We start from the raw sequence: 13,149 nt of genomic DNA on the forward strand, positions 1-13,149 counted from the left end.
GTGTGATCTTGATGCCGAAAAAAAAATTTTCAAAAAAACGAAATTTTTTTTTTTTGCTTCCCCCCGATTGGTTACTTCCCCATTGATCCTGCCCCTATATATATATATATATATATATATATATATATATATATATATATATATATATATATATATATATATATATATATATATATATTATATTCCTTATTAATTTAGTAAAGTATATATATTATTATATATTCGTAATATATATCATTAATTTAGTCAAGTATTATATATATATATATATATATATATATATATATATATATATATATATATATATATATATATATATACTATATTATTAATTTAGTAAATTATATATAAATAGATATTCCTTATTAATATAGTATATATATATACATATTTATATATAATTCGAATTTATATATATTATATGTAGAAGAAGCAACTGTAACGTTGCAAGACGTTCAGGTTTTATGGGGTTTACCAATAGAAGGAGAGGTTGTATCCGGTATTTGGTATGAAACGAGTGATAGGGATTGGATACCGTTTGTCGTTACCTACTTAGGGATCGCCGCTGAAGATATTGGTGATAGGGGTATACAGAAAGGGAGGATATTACTTTCTGTTTTAATAGCGGAGTTGGCACAAAATGTTGGAGACACTATCGAGTCTCACCAACAGCGGGCTAGAGTATACATTTTAGCTCTGATGGGCGGCGTTCTATTTTCTGATTCTAATGCATACGATGTCCCTTTGAGTTTCTTGCATACCATCATTGACTTGAGTCCAGATAGACGTATAAGTTGGGGTAGTGCGGTTCTCACACATCTTTATAGAAATTTGTGTAAAGCGGCCACAAACTATGAAGCCAAAGCCATTAATGGTGCGCTACTTTTAGTACAACAGTGGGTGTATAAAAGAATTCCATCCATCGCGCCAATTCTCAAAAATGATGTACGCATTATTCCAGAGGACCTGGCACCTAACCAGATTCCACCGATTCGTGCACCCTATGGTTCAAGGTATATCATTATTACTTTATACATTTAGTTATTGTAACTATATTCATTTGTATGTGTTATTCATATGTAGGTGGCATGGTAAACAGACAAACAAAAGTACGCCAACACATGTATTGCCTACGTATCGCTCCGTACTTGCGCCGTTAACGCCTAGACAGGTAACATTTATTTGGTATGAAACTATAGAAGCTATGTTAAAGTCAAAACATTTATTAAGTATTATAATATGCTGATGCAGTTTATATGACAACCATATGATGATGTGTTACTGAGCCGACTACCCCGTCAGTGCACAGCTGACAGAGCCTTATGGTCATACCGTGGCGCGATTATATTCTGGGCTACTATTGAGACACATCTATCGGATCGGGTCTGCAAGCAGTTTGAATGGAGTCAGCCTATTCCAGGTGTTGAACACTTGCTTCCCGCTCAGATGCATCATTAATTACACAAGACAAACCTTTGCATGAAACAAAGTGCTGATATGAGGGCTATTGCCCCGCACGTCACGTACATTGGACAATGGAATGACTGAGCCAACCGTTAGGGATGGTGGGGGTGTGAGTAGGGATTACTTTGACTGGTACTAGGCTCGCACAGTTGTGCACATTACAGATCCCTGAATCGGTGAGGGCACCAACACATATCCTAATTGGGCAGTGACTACTAATGTATATGTAAGTAACAATTGTGTAATATTTTTATTATTTTTAAACAATAAGCTCATGATCGATAAACTTTTGTTATAATATTGGTTTACTTTTAACTATATACAGGAGGAGTGGCTTTGGAGGATGCAAGATATGACATTTGCACAAATGCAACCAAACAGTCAACCTAACCCGCAAGCATTTTATGACATGCCACATCAGTTACTTTCATACGCGCATCATAATCAGCTAGGTGCTCCATTTGAATACTATCCGTCATAAAACTTCGAGTTACCAGCTAATGATTACGGTGATCAGGCGCATTATCATGATCCTCGCCAAACGTATCATAACCCTCATGACACATACAGTACCCCTCGAAACACATACAATACCCATCAAAACATCTACAATACCAATCAGAACATCTTCAATACCCCTCGAAACATATACAATGTAACATCCCGCATTTTTCCGTTAAATTATTTTTAACGCCGTCTTTTTTTTTATTTTATTATTTAATATCCTCAGTATCTCGATTCGTATCCTCCATTAGCTACATTCTTAAAATATTTTCGTTATTGGATTATAACGTCTCCCGTACTCCCGTGTAATTCAAAATATTCGTTCGGTTAATTCCCGCACCCGACTACAAACTAGAGGGACTAGTTTTGCCAAAAAGACAAAGAGGTGACTAGCACTTTGACTAGTCAACCTCCTCCCCATCTTTCTTTTTCATTTCTTTTCCAATTTCTTTTCATACTTCTCCATTTCCTCTCAATCCTTCAAAAAGGAAATCATCATCCATATTAAATCGATCAAGCTTCGGGCCAAACAAATTACATATTTGAACTCCTCGTGATCTCCTCTTCGATTCCATACCGATCTCATCAAATTTGGGTAACTTTCTAAAATCACTAATTTTATGTGTTCTTGAGTTTTTGAGTTAAAAAGGTTGTTAATTAGTGTCTATGGCTCAAGTCTAGTATGATTATGTGTTTTGTATGCTTGTTCTTGCTATTTTGGTGTAACTAATTCATATTGAAAGAATGCTTGCTTAATCTTGAGTTTTAGGTGTTCATATGTTGTTTAAAGATGAAAGATCATGTTTTAATTGTGTTCCTAACATCACTAGCTTCAAATTGGTATGTAGGTTGACATGGATTAGTTCATAAACTTGATTATGAAATTTGGTGAATATGGGTTAGGGTTTCATGAACTTGAAATGGTTTTGTAATGCTTTGAATGACATGTAATGTTGTTTGTAAGTGTTTAGATACATTGTATGCGTGATTATCTACACAACGGCGTACTAAATGGGTGTATTAAATTTCCGAATCATTAAATTGCATTTATGAACTTGGAAGTAATAAATGTGAGCATTAATGGTGATTTTGATATGAGTTTGTTTGGTTTTGATTGAGTAAATGCATTTAGTTATCTTCCTTGTCAAATTACCTTTCTAATAATATATGATATGCGTTTTAAATGTTTTCGGTGCATGAAATGTGTTAAATTGTGTTTTGGGTCGTGACTTAGACCAATTTTCTGCAAACAACATGTTTCCCAGGTAGTGCGCGCCGCGCACATACCTGCGCGCCGCGCATAATCAAAAATCCCAGATGTCTGCCTTCTTGGTTAAGTTCTGACCAGGATTTACACTTGGGTGCGCGCCGCGCAACCCACAGCGCGCCGCGCATTTGGTCCAGCTCATTTTTGTCTTTGTTTTTCATATCACAAAATGTTCCCGCTTAACTATAATCCTGTTTACCATGAGACTTGACTATTATGCTCATATATGATTTCTCATCATGAGAAAATTGTCGGACACCCGACCCGACCCCGTTGACTTTGACCAAGTTTGACTTTAGTCAAACTTAACCAAACAATTATACAATCGTTCTAACATGTTTAACTACTTGTAACGTGCATGAAACTTGACAATTTGCTTCGCATGCTATATTAATCGAGTCGTATTGAGCCATAGGACTAATTGAACATCTTTGACCGTTCGTGACTATCGATATTGATACAACCTAATTGTTTAGGTCAAGACTAGCATTGTTCTTTGCACACGTTACTTGTCGAAGTACTTTTTGTTCGTGCATACAAGGTGAGATCATAGTCCCACTTTTTAATCACTTTTATTCTTTACATCGTGGGCTGAGAAACACATACATTTCATACTTATTTACTTTTCATGCTTTTACATTGTGAACAAATACGAATACAAAGATGCATACGAGTTTGAACAAAAGTCCTCAATCCAATTATCATTAGTTCCACTTGCAGGGTGTAAGTGTAAGCGTGTAATTATGTTGTGTGGCCATACGGGTTTAACAAACCCTCATTCAGACGGTTCGCTACCGTTAGTGAATGGAATATAATTTCAACAATGTATAGTGCAGGTTCTAACACTAAATTCAAAATTCAGAGGGAAGATTCGGTTAAGCCTTGATAATTGGGTGCTCGTGGTACAAATACTATTTTGGAATGTGAACGATTTTGGTTAAGCAATTCATAAAGAACCTTGTGGTTCAATACAATTTACTTACTAAACCTATGATTTCACCAACGTTTTCGTTGACAGATTCTTCTATGTTTTTCTCAGGTTTTGAATGCTTAAGTGATACATGCTTCCGCACTCTTGTGATACTTGCTTGGATGTCGAGTATACATGCATATTTGGAGCATCTTTTTGACTACTTTTAAATTGTGTCGCATAGGTTTCAATTGTACGTTTAACATTGTAATGTAACTAGCCGTCGAACTTCTTTTGTAAACTTGAAACACCCTTTTACATTGAAATGAATGCGACATATTTTGGTCAAACGTTGTCTTAAAGACTTATGACCATGTAATGGGACCTACGTAGTCGACGCCGTCACTTGACGATTTGTCGGGGTCGCTACATACAATACCCCGTTGAACACGCATCATGGATCATCCTCTCGGACCCCTCAAGAAACACATCATGGATCTTCCTCTCGGACCCCCACCAAATATATGTAGGTGGCTCGTCCTCTCGAAGCCCTCTTGACGTAAGTGTTTCTGATTACCCACTTGAGGATGAGCCTGTCGAGGATTTAACCATAGGCGATGATGAAAACCGGGAACAACTACCGCGGAGGAGTCAAAGGCAATCTGTACCAACAAGGTGTGGAACTGGTCATCACCTACGATATATACGCGGGAGACGTCATGGTCATTGATTAGTTGTATTTATTTATATTCGTTGTAATGTTTATCTTTTGGACTTGTTTAAATATATCTTGCTTTTGTGATTTACATTTAGTATCGTTTTTAAACAAAAATAACAATAGTTTATTTTAAATAACAATAACAACAAATAACAATAGATTATTTAAAACATCAATAACAATAGTTTATTTTAAACAACAACAACAACAACACAATTCTCTAGGTAGATCCACCGTCTTTAAAGAACACCTTTATTAACGCCTTTCGTGTAATGTTAAGGATTTTAACCTTGACACTAGGGCAAAAGATAGAACAATTTTGTAGCACCAAAACAGCTCCCTCACGTATGCCTTCATCAATGATCTTGCTAGATACTGTTCCTCGAATAGTACCCGTAGTGTCCTATTAAACATAAATGAATATAGTTACATTAGTCTGTTTTAGTGAACGCAATACAATTATGAAAATATACATAAGTTAGTGATGTAAACTCACTTTCAGCGTTATAGACAGATCACCGAGAGCATTTTTCTCACAAGTCTTAACAACACCAACAACTTAATCAGCTGGTAAAAATCTACGCTGCCTCAGAATGCTTGCTATATCAGATCTACTTGCAGTTACAACAATACACCTATACTGTTGGCTTATGGTTTGAAAAATGAGTATACAATTTTGTTGTTTACCTCCGTACGGATATGCAAACTCCATCGCGTGTAGCCACGGATCCAGTGTAAACGAATGAATCATCCACTTCAGGTCTGTTTATTATTTCCCTTACAAAATCTTGCGTAGACATGTCATCCACAAGTTATTCTCGTTATTTCGAAGTTCATACGCATCTTGGAAAATACCAGCGGGTCCAGGGATTCGGTACGATAATTTGTTCTTTTTGTTAGACCCGGAACCGCGCAGAACAGGTCGTGGTGGTGAAATAGGTTGCTTTTGTTTTTGACGGTTACGTTGGGGGGACTCTAACGGTCGGGGGAATGGTGGCGACTCAGTCGACACCAAAATGGTTTCAGTGGGTTTTGAAACTGATACAGATTGAGTGAGGTCGGAATCATCAATATCAAGTAGGTATTCCCATCCATTGTTTTCATGATTGGCCATTTTTTTAGAATGTGATTTAATGTTTTTTGTAGTTTTCAACTGGTGATTTCACTGATATATAAATCTCAGTTTGATGTGTTTGAAATGTGGTTGTGTTGTATGTGATGTTGTTATTGAGAATGAAGTTTCAAGTGGTATAAATAGATGTAAAAAAGCATAGATTACGACCTGCAAAAGCAAGATTCGGGTTAAAAGTGAACAAAAAATGGCAGGACCAAAACCGAAGTTTGAAACTTCAGTTTTGCTGAAAAGCCTGCAGATCCGAAGTTTCGGTTTAGGGTACGGGTGGCAAAAGCTTGTACACATGTCAGCCTAGTCACTGTGTAAACGAATAAAGGACCAAATCCGAAGTTCCAAACTTCGGTTTTGCCAAATCCGAAGTTTGGAACCTCGGTTTTACCATTTTCTCAAACAATTTTGTTAAATTTTCATTTTTGCAAGACAGTTTAATAAAATTACTATTTAAAAAAAAAAGTCTAAGATCTTTTCCATGCATGCATATTTTAACTTTGATTTATTCTATACTACTATGCCATTATATTCTTGTCATAGAAGTGAAAAGTAAAAACCAAATTGTGTGACGCCAACGTCGTATGAGAAGAAAGGGTAAACTGATGAACAAATATTAATTACCGTTTAAATAATTCGAAATACTGAAATATAAACTCAGCACGATAAGTAATAAAGAATAAATAAAGAGTAAAATGGTTACAAATCGAATAACTTTTGTTAAAGGAAAAAGGTAAAAAAAAGAAAAAAAGAAAGATGAATGGGTTGTTAATTTGGCACCTATTGTTTCTTTTGGCTTCTTTAAGTAAAAAAAGAAACTATGTGTTCTGATTGTAGCGAGTAGTGGATTCTCATATATGTTGAACTTTGGATGCTTCATTCTCTAACCACGCTTTTTACTCTTTTCAATTTTATGTAAAGTAGCGGTTGAATTGCTCTTAGAAACTACTCCGTAATATATTATAGTAGATTCTCTTCGTTTTAGTTCAATTGTCCTGTTTTATTTAGAGTCGTCTTTTCTTTCTCACTTTGACTCTAAATATTTTTGTTTGTATTTTTTTTTTTTTTGAAATGCAAGCAAGTATTATTACAAAATAGAGGAACACGATACAAAACTAGCAAGGAGCTAGTCAAGACTCGAAACCACTACCTAACACACAATTAAGGACACACAACCAACAAAGAAACCTCGAAACAAATCTCAACACACTATGATATAAACGCACATCTAACAAATAGACTCGAACAAGAGGAACCACGTAGCTCGAAACACATCGCGAGTAGATGCTGAATTAAGTTTCCGAATCTGAGGACGCGCAGGAGGAGCAACATGAGCAACAAGCACATTCATCGTCGTCCTCATCCGAATTATTCATCACATTCTCGATAAAATATCTTTCATGCCAGCGAAAGTTTTCACGACGTCGGCTACGCTTCATGTTTCTCCGACCCCAAACATGTTTAATGAAATGACTTTTAATTAAAGGATGTATTTTTCTCTCTTTAATTCGAAAGCGAGTTACCGCGGTAGAAGTAGATTTAGATATCACGTCCGACAAAACAACACAATCCTTTTTGGTTAAGTTAGGATCGCCAAAATCGCGATCATCACCAACAGAATCGGAGCCCATACCATTTGAGGAGTCAGAGCCCGATTCAGGTTCAATGGATAAATTAGCACAATCAGGCCCAATACCTGACCCACCAGAAATTTGACTTTTCACAGGATCCACCATAAAATCCTTATTAGCACGCGTGGAAACAGAACCCTCGACATCCACGCAGCTGTCATTGGGAACATGTCCATCGATACCAACGCACCTTTCTGTGGAATTCACATCGGAAAAAGAACAGTTCGATCTTTGATTTTCCCCAGACATCCGATCGTCATCTGAGTGGTTTTCCGGTATGATCGTAGCCGGAGCATCATCGGACGAATCTGAGATGATTTCACCTTCTTCAATACCCTCTGTAACATCTGCAGACTCCCAATTAGATGAATCATCTGCAGCTTTTTCACTTAAGCCTTCATCACAGGTATCTAAATTCCCCTTGTAATTCCCATTCACACTTGATGTATCTTTTTCACTTACGCAAGATACTTTGGCCGTTTTACAAGGGGAAGGGGACTGTAAATTGTTGGAGACGCCATATGAACTTTTCAAAACCTCACCGCCGGAATCTTCAAATCGGATCTTATTCACTTCGACCAAAGACCATGATAAACGATCTTTGTTAAAACTAAAAACAAGATTGTGATTGCTCACCGATTCAGGGAGGTTAATCTCGATACATCTGCCCCCGATAATTACCTCAATACGATTATTCGTGGGAAGTTGAGAATCCATGGATTCTTGTTCACGATCTGCAAGGGAGTCAGCGAAAGTTTTCCTTTCCCATTTGATTGTATCAGACCGACCACAGTTCCAGGGGGCGATGGAAAGTCATCAGCATTCAGCTTGCTCTCGTTCTCCTTGCACGATGGACGATTAGCTATACTCCTATCCATAGCCTTGTACGACCGAATCCATCTCCCGTTAATTTGAATGGTGTTCAAGATTTTAGCGAAAGAGTCAATATCAGTGATGCCGGCAAAACGAACATACCCGAAGCGTTGGCCGCTCGACAATCTCTTTCGCGCAAAATACACATCTTTAAGGTCACCGTAATTCTCGAAAACACTTCGGCAATCGGAACGAGACCACGTGGTCAGGAAAGTTGAAAATCAAAAAAGAAATTACTCGATTACCACTCGACTTAAAACACGAGTAGCCATTTGGCTTCGACATGAAGGTCAAATCATTGTCGGCCAGGAGCCTGGCCGGAAAGGATGATAATGGTCGGAAATTATCTGGACAGATTGATAGGAAAAGGTGTTAAGTTTTAGAAGGCAGACTTTTTGCCTTTTAGGTTATTATTTTTGTTTGTATTATATGTTATTCAATAAAATTTATATCAATAGATTGAATTTTGAATGTATTTTTATCGGTATAATGTTCATCAAATATTATATAACACACAAAAAATAATTTTAAGTCAAAGTGGGAAACAAAAAACCTTATCTGTCCATATATATAAGTTCAAACGAAAACCGAAAATATTTATCAAAATCGATAATAAGAATAACATTATTCATGATGAATTTTTTCGAATGATACATATTTTTTTGCCCATAACACATTATATGTAAACAATGTTATTGATTTTGTCGAATACGTTAACATTTTTAATGTAAAAATGATACTTTCTTGTTTATAAATGTTTATATTTTTTTCACAAAAAAAAAATAATATTTCTGATGAATTTTCACAAATTTTGCTTAGAGAAACACCAAAGAACTTTCCCATAACCGATAAGTCTCATGTCGTCTCCAAGAAACCAGAGAAACATCAAGTTCGTCGAATAAGTACAAATCGTCGTTCAGGCAGCAATAAGACTGCGAGAGAACATCCCAATAAACATCAATTTATCTAAGACCATTCACTACGCAAAGTAGTAATGTTGTGGTGTTGTAGTGTTGTGGGGGTGAATTTTGCTGACATGACATTGTTGTGGAATGGAGGGGGCGCTGTGGTAAACATGTTGTTGTACTGTTGTGCTATTGTGGGATACTGATGTGACATTTCTTTTTAGTTTTGTTTTTGTAACATTTAACTACTTAAATTAAATTTATTAAAATAATTAACAAATTAAAATACATTAATTAATTAAAACATTAAATAGAATAAATTGAATAAAACATCCTAAAATAACATACATTAATTAAAATTACAATTTTATTCCTAAAACTGAATATGACATTAAACGATATACCTTCGACCATATTATCAGTACTTTCCATCTCCGACCGTATCGTCACTCACTCATCCATCACTTACATAAGGAGAACCATGTTCATCTTCATCTTCAGTCTGAACAATATCCAGGCTATCATCAACAAACTCGGTGTACACCTTAATTGTTTCAGAACGTATAATGGATTCCCCAACTAGAGCATGCAAATCTTGATTCTTCGTAAGAAGAGTGGCCTGAACGCCAACTTCTTTAAAACACCAGACCTGTTTGTGATCGAAAGGTACATTAACTTTCAAAAACGTTAACAAATTTGGTAGTTCGAAACGACACACATCAATATCAAACGATTCATGGTAGCCATCGGAATAAGATTTCAAATCATCAGCAAATTGACCACCGTAATACGCGTGTAAGCAAACGTTGCTCGGATTCATGGTTATAATTAGAGAGAATGATGTTTGAAAAAATGTATAAATTTGAGAGAAATATGTTGAAAATGATATGAAATGTGTTTGAAACATGGTTAAAAACTTTTGCCATCCGTCAAGTCTTTTCTTCCGGATCCTTCAATCAGTGGTGGAACTTGAACCCGACCACAGATGGGGCGAGTGTATTATTCAACTATGTATCAAACAACATAGGTGTTTTTTTTTTTTTACTCTTTTTGACTTCGTTGACCTCAAACTATTAAACTATTTCACGGTTGACCGTCGACTTAACGGTCGTTAAGTTTATCCCGTTTAATGAGCTTACATGACAAGCACATGAGGGTAATTTTGTCATTTTACATGTTAACTTCTCTTTTTAACTCCAACATCATCTTCATCTTTTACCCAAATATCAAACCTTAAATTTTAGGGCAAATAGCCCAAAAAGATAACGTAAGTTACCAAATTTTTCAATAAAAGTAATATTGATAATTTTGTGCCAAAAAAGGATTATAAACTCAAAGTTGATGCAATTAAGGGAGTTTTAACCATGAAACCTGAAATATTGTTGAGTCAGCCGGTTATAACCTATGTGGCGATACTTACATGGAAATTCGTTTATTTTATATTTATCTTATCTTCATGTTATCACCCAAAATTATAAACCCTAAAAATTTAAAATTCATAAACACATTCAACAATCTTTTTGATAAATATTCCATAAATCGAAGTAACAGAAATTTAGCAACTCCAAGTTACACAAATTTATTTACTAAATGTCTTTACAAAACAAATTCATAATACAAAATGAAATCAGACACCTTCATAATACAAAATATAAAAATCAAATAATTATGAATCTGCAATCAAACACCTTCATAAATCAAAACCACCGATCTCAATCTGTTTCGCCGCCGGCCAACACCGACCTCACTCTGTTTCGCCGCCAGCCACCACCACCATTTCGGTTCAGTTTTGAAGATGTCGTTTGTTACACACAACTCATAAATCAAGCCCATAAATCGCAAGAAGCAAGACTTAAGAAACTGAAAGACCTCCGGCGAACGTTCATCTTCTCCGGCGAAGTTTAAAGATCTGAAGACAAAGGTCTCACGTTCAATGACAATTAGAAATTAAAAGGTTGGTCAAAATTAGAAATTAAATGGTTTGTCAATGGCAATTAGAAATTCAGTGGCTTGTTTCCGATGAAAGATTGAGGCGTATTTTGATATATAGAAATTAAATGGCAATTGATACTTCCATAGTTGTGGTATTTTATTTTATCTTTGTCAAATTTTGCTTCCAATTGTTAGTGATAATAAGGCCCACCTAACAAAATAAAAATAAATTGTATTAATTTTATTATAAGAAATGCCACGTAATCAGTCCACATAAGCATTATAACTGGTTACCTTCTCGAAAGGTAACTCACTCCTTTAATTGCATCAATTTTGAGTTTATAATCCTTTTTTGGCACAAAACTATCAAAAATTACCTTTATTGGGAAATTTGGTAACTTACATTACCTTTTTGGGCAATTTGCCATAAATTTTATCATTAACCCAAAATCAAATCACAATCCAATTTTTCCAACTCCGAAATTAACACGAGTCTTGAGTCGTGGTCGCTTTTACCCGATTTTTCCAACTATGGAATTCACACGTCACCGACGATAATTGGCAGCGATAACAATATATAGTTATAAGTATACATATATACATGTATTCAATTGTTGTCATGTATATAATCATAATCATCGGCTTAATTTCATTAGTTGTAATATCTTTTTCTATTGTTACAACTAACGACGGCGATTTTCGCGGTGTTTTTTCCGCTGTAAATTCAAAATTCTTCAGCAAGGAATGGTCACTTGGTCTTTTTAAAGCTCACGATAACCTCTGTCATCTTCACGTTTTGGCATATGGTGTGGATCTACCGCTCGATGGAAGCGGTCTTCCTAATGCCGTAAGGTAAATACCAATACACACTCATCGATTCAATATATTGATACGTATTTATACATGTATATGTGTTCCACTTTACGTTATTATGTTTTAAATGATCATTAGTTTGAGTAAGGTTGAGACTTTAGGTAGTTTTTAGTACTCCATCCGTCCCATTATAAGTGTCCACTTACTTTTTGCACACAGTTTTAGGAAATCCCACTAACTACATTATCCATCAATCAGAAATCTTCTCTATCCAGAATAACCTCTTCTCATTGGTTAATATACAAAGTGGACATTTGATATGGGACGTCCCAAAATAGAAAGGTGGACATTTGAAGTGGGACGGAGGGAGTAATTTATTGATTTTCGATTGGATAAAAGATGAAGATGGATATGATGGAGTTGAAAGAAAATGGAACATTTTAAATGACAAAATACTCTCTTGTAATTGTCATGTGATCTCATTTAACGGGATTAAATTAACGATTGTAAATATTTGAGTAGTTCGAGGTCAACGAAATAAAAAAAGTCATTGATACAAAGTTTAGGGACCAATGGCGAAACTTTGTCAAGTAAAAAAAGACCGTATAAGAAAACTAAAAGAAAAAATATATTGACAATGTTGCATTATTAGTAGTAATAATAATAATAATATTTCATCCGTCTCATAAAAAGTGTTCACCGTACTATTTATATATGTCTCAACATAATTGTATGCTTGTAAAATATAACTGCTAAATATAATTATACTCCCATTTTACCTGCATTGATTATTCTTTATCAATCATTTATTAAATTAATTCAGTCAAATTTACATTGAATATATTAGTAAAAAAAATATTATAAATAAAATGGAATGGGTGAGTAATAAAATAAAGTAGAGTAAATACATATTTTTTGCCCTTGCATTTTCTGTTGATTACATTTTTTGAGTCTTACATGTCCCTACGCTTTTTGTTGATTATCTTTTTAGTCCCTATAAAAAATAATG

The 13,149-nt window shown here is 35.2% G+C and overlaps 1 long non-coding RNA gene across 1 annotated transcript; it reads left to right on the forward strand.

The window, feature by feature from the left end:
* Positions 1 to 853: 853 nt before the first annotated feature.
* LOC139903970 (uncharacterized) lies at positions 854 to 2,068 on the forward strand. The gene is made up of 4 exons (XR_011778607.1): positions 854 to 1,013; positions 1,084 to 1,171; positions 1,252 to 1,690; positions 1,790 to 2,068. It is a non-coding gene; the product is annotated as an uncharacterized lncRNA (long non-coding RNA).
* Positions 2,069 to 13,149: the final 11,081 nt, after the last annotated feature.

Source organism: Rutidosis leptorrhynchoides, chromosome 4 (assembly GCF_046630445.1).
Source record: "Rutidosis leptorrhynchoides isolate AG116_Rl617_1_P2 chromosome 4, CSIRO_AGI_Rlap_v1, whole genome shotgun sequence".
Classification (NCBI taxonomy): Eukaryota; Viridiplantae; Streptophyta; class Magnoliopsida; order Asterales; family Asteraceae; genus Rutidosis; species Rutidosis leptorrhynchoides.